Source organism: Nicotiana tomentosiformis, chromosome 7 (genome assembly GCF_000390325.3).
Source record: "Nicotiana tomentosiformis chromosome 7, ASM39032v3, whole genome shotgun sequence".
NCBI classification, from domain to species: Eukaryota; Viridiplantae; Streptophyta; class Magnoliopsida; order Solanales; family Solanaceae; genus Nicotiana; species Nicotiana tomentosiformis.
In genome coordinates this window covers 123,658,576-123,663,387 of record NC_090818.1, presented here as the reverse complement: position 1 = coordinate 123,663,387, position 4,812 = coordinate 123,658,576, and the positions used below count along the sequence as shown (strand labels likewise).

The window sequence follows — 4,812 nt, the reverse complement described above, 5'->3', positions numbered from 1 at the left end:
ATAAAAACTACAAAAAAGGGTAATACTTCAATGCTAAAGAGAAGAACTATATTAAGTATAACATTATGTTGACTATAATTCAAAGCATCAAAACATTTGAATCTAGAAGTCTTTCTTAGATAATTATACATGAACCATGAAAGTAACTCACGGAAAAGAGGCCAAACTAAACAAATATGGTTAAAAGTGGGGTCTTTATCTTTTCCTTAAACTAAGTAATCTTAACAGAATGCAATTTCAATCATATATATAAAGAAGAAAACGATAATTTAACTAATTTTTAACAGATTTACATGATGATAACACTAATATAACATTCATCTTGAAACAAAATCAGATCTAATATGTTCCATCAACCAAATCGGGATCAAATCCTTCTTATTATCATCAAGAATCTGCAATATAAGAATTTGAAAGTTACCTAGTTTGTAGAATAATAAAATACAGCAGTGCAGCAACAAAAAACTCAGCAGCAAATACAGTAGAAACAGCAGCAACTCAAGTGTTAAGACAACCCAGAAAACTCAACAAAGATGCTTGAAACTGGTAGCTATCAACTTCACAAATTGCCTAAGGGATCTTTCTATTTTTCTCGAGGTTTTTGCACTCAAATAATTCTCATAAAACTCTGGAATTTCAGCTTGTTATATGTATTAAGCTGCTAATTTTTCTCAAAGATATATGTCTTTTAGCAACTCTCCAAGATGTGTCTCAGTATAAGATAGAGTGTGTAATAGAGTGTCCCTCTTTTCAGTGAGTAAGGATCTCTACATTCTAAGTGTAAGGGAGTCCCTTTTATAGGAGAAAAGCAACCCTTTCAATAGGCAAATAAAGTTAGATTTTTGGACAGATTTTGGTTCACCAAAAATCTGTCCAAAAGACTGATTTTGTGTGCTAAACACTGTTCAAGGTCTGTCCCAAAGGTGAAAGGACAACCTGAAAATCTGCTGTGTCAGAAGCAAGGAGAAAAAATGTCCTTTCAGCCACCCTACTAGTAAAAGTAAGCTACTATTACCCTATTTTGTGATAAAATAAACTAAACTTCAGATTTTAACCATCAACAACAAACTACTTGCTCAACACAAATCAAACTTGGACAACTATGAACTGACAAAGCATAGACGAGACTAAAAACGTAATTGAACTAAGTATTAAAACCAACTTGATGGGAATGAATTGGATTTGTGCAAACTAATTACTAAACAAACAACTAAATTCACAAACTAATGCTCAAAACAGAACGAGCATCGTTAATAATCGAACAACGACTAACAACAACTAAATAATTGACTAACTAAGTGAACGATTTAACTAATATACTAAAGATCATGTTTAAATCAATAATGAATCTAACAAACCACTAAACTAAATAGAGATAGCTAATTAAATAAACCTAACCTGAAACTCTAATTAACAAGAAATAACCAAAACAGAAAAAATAAATAAATAAAAAAATCAGAAACTAATCTACTAAATAAAAAAAAATCAAAAATTAATTAAAGAGATGACGATTATACCTAACAAGTATGCTTGAAGCCGTTCGAGCCACGAGAAGACGCCGGAGATGCTAAAGGCGACTACCCGACTCCGAAACGCATGTTTCTTTCGGGTAGATGCTAGAACAAATGCGTTTTAGCATCTCGCCAAAAAAACGAGTGTCTTTGAGTCGAAAAATAGCTAAAATGGGGGTTCGGGGCATTTTGGCGGTGGTGAGGTGGTGGAGCCGTGGCGGCGGCGAGGAGCGGGCCAGCGACGACGGGGATTTTGGGGATGAAATGGGTTGAAAAATATAGTTCTCGTGGAGCTCTATCCATTTATGTATGTGTTGTAGGGTAGTGTTGGCCGGAGCTTCAAGAATTTGGACCAAAAAGTGGTGGCTAAAGTTTCTTAGATCTAAAATTCAAGGAGTTTGAGGGTTTTTTGAAGGAATTGATTTAGAGATATGGGAAGAGGAGGTTGTGAAGATTATATGGTATTAATTTGGAGGTGTTTAGAGGTGGTCCGCCGCCGGTGGGTGATTTCCGGCGGCAGCGGCGGCGGTGGAGAGAAGAGAGAGAAGAGAGAGAAGAGAGAGAGAGAAAAGAGAAAGAGTTATGGGTGAAATGAGGGAATTTTTCAGATTTTTGAGGCTTTAAATACCTCTTGAGAGATCAAATATGGACCATTAGATCAATGGGTGATCAATGGATGAAATTTGATCTTGGGTCACTTAATGAAACGACGTAGTTTTGAGGCAAAACTACGTCGTTCCGGACCCTTTCAAAGGCAGCCCCTTATCTTGCACTTTTGGCCACTTTCTCTTTCAAATTTGGCCCAATTTCTTTCTTAATCCTACTTATTAAACTAAATTTACACAAACAAATAAATTAATTAAGTAACTTATTCAAATGATCAATTAACTAGATTAATTCACCAATTGAATAGTTAGTTAATTCCTAAAATGCACAAATAAAGAAAGAACTATTTTTTGGTATTTTTATGATAGGAAATATGCAATCAAAGACACAAAAATTGGGAATTATAATTAAAGCAACAAAACACTAATAACTTTAGGAGGTGTTAAAATAGTACAAAAATTAGGTATTCACAGCTGCCCCTCTTTGCTCGAGAACATGAAGAGTTTTCGTGCAAAGAAAAGTGAATGCCATGGCTAATTTTTGCTCACATATTACTCCAATGAAAGCATTATTTTTTAAATGGTGACCGAACCCTGCTTCCGAGGTAGCCTACATATCCTTGTTTAGAGGAATCAGGTCAGTGTAGTTCTGGGAAAATTTGGTAGCTGGGACTACCAGACACTAGATTTAAGACTGCTGTTGTTGCTGTTGTTGCTGTTGTTGTTACTTGCATCAAAAGGAAAAGAGAAAGAACTACATATGTCTGGAAACTAAGAGTTACAAAATTCCTAATCTATGTGTCTTGTGGAGTCAAATCTTGATTCTTGACCTGCTCGCTTGTGTTGACCTTAGATTGGATCTTGATGTTCTTTGAGGAAAGGATCATGGCTCATTCTTGGTTGCTTGCTTTCTGGATCAGAGTTCGGGAAAATGAAACTCGAGAAGTTGGGCTGCTGACACATTATCCAAGCTAACTCCAACTATCTTGTGACCGAAAAACTTCTTTATTCTGATGAGAAAGCTGAAACTGCAAGCTTTAATCATCACAACATGTGCTCTACGGCAGGGCCTGCAAAGCCATCAAAGACAAACAAAACGAACAAAATTTTCTGCCCCAGTTTGGCACTGAGAAAATTTTGCGAGTTATTGGGTAAAACTGCAGGTCAGCTTATTTTATTTGAAAGATCCAAAAATGAAACTAAAGGCTCCGAAAAGGATGTTCTTATCTTAGGTATAAAATTGATATAACTTGGATTAAGAGGTGCGTGTCCCATGGGTATCATTGGAATGGCTGTGAGATTGAAAGACTCGAACTAGGAATTGCATCTCCTTGGAATAATGACTCATATTAGGGAGTGCATCTCCTATTAAAATGAATACGGTTGACTCAAGCTAGGAAGTGTGTCTCCTACGAGTGAGGTTGAAAGACTCGGACTAGGACGTGCGTCTCCTAGGATTAATGGTTCATATTAGGAAGTGTGTCTCCTATTGGAATGACTCAAGCTAGGAAGTGCGTCTCCTACGAGGGAGGTTGAAAGACTTGGAGAGAATGTAACCAGGGGTTGGAGCCCTGTATCACTGAGAATGAATGTAACCAAGGATTGGTGCCCTATATCACTAAACAAAGAATGTAACTAGGGGTTGGCACCCTGTATCACTAAGGGGGAATATAATCAAGGGTTGGCGCCCAAACTAGGAAGTGCGTCTCCTACGAGTGAAGTTGAAAGACTTGGAGGGAATGTAACCAGGGGTTGGCGCCCTGTGTCACTGAGAATGAATGTAACCAGGGGTTGGTGCCCTGTATTACTAACAAAGAATGTAACCAGGGGTTGGCGCCCTGTATCACTAAGGGGGAATATAATCAAGGGTTGGTGCCAAAACTAGGAAGTGCGTCTCCTACGAGTGAGGTTGAAAGACTTGGAGGGAATGTAACCAGGGGTTGGCGCCCTGTGTCACTGAGAATGAATGTAACCAGGGGTTGGCGCCCTGTATCACTAACAAAGAATATAACCAGGGGTTGGCGCCCTGTATCACTAAGGGGGAATATAATCAAGGGTTGGCGCCCAAACTAGGAAGTGCGTCTCCTACGAGTGAGGTTAAAAGACTTGGAGGGAATGTAACCAGGGGTTGGCGCCCTGTGTCACTGAGAATGAATGTAACCAGGGGTTAGTGCCCTGTATCACTAACAAAGAATGTAACCAGGGGTTGGCCCCCTGTATCACTAAGGGGGAAATAATCAAGGTTTGGCGCCCAAACTAGGAAGTGCGTCTCCTACGAGTGAAGTTGAAAGACTTGGAGGAATGTAACCAGGGGTTGGTGCCCTGTGTCAGTGAGAATGAATGTAACCAGGGGTTGGCGCCCTATATCACTAACAAAGAATGTAACCAGGGGTTGGCGCACTGTAATACTAAGGGGGAATATAATCAAGGGTTGATGCCCAAACTAGGAAGTGCATCTCCTACGAGTGAGGTTGAAAGACTTGGAGGGAATGTAACCAGGGGTTGGTGCCCTGTGTCACTGAGAATGAATGTAACCAGGGGTTGGCGCCCTGTATCACTAACAAAGAATGTAACCAGGGTTTGGCGCCCTGTATCACTAAGGGGGGAATAAAATCATGGGTTGGCTCCCAAACTAGGAAGTGCATCTCCTACGAGTGAGGTTGAAAGACTTGGAGGGAATGTAACCAGGGGTTGGC

The 4,812-nt window shown here is 39.3% G+C and overlaps 1 long non-coding RNA gene across 1 annotated transcript; it reads right to left on the bottom strand.

Annotated features, from left to right (window-relative positions):
• Positions 1-177: 177 nt before the first annotated feature.
• Positions 178-1,605, bottom strand: LOC138895185 (uncharacterized). The gene is made up of 2 exons (XR_011409407.1): positions 1,518-1,605; positions 178-395 (listed from the first exon to the last, which is right to left on the bottom strand). It is a non-coding gene; the product is annotated as an uncharacterized lncRNA (long non-coding RNA).
• Positions 1,606-4,812: the final 3,207 nt, after the last annotated feature.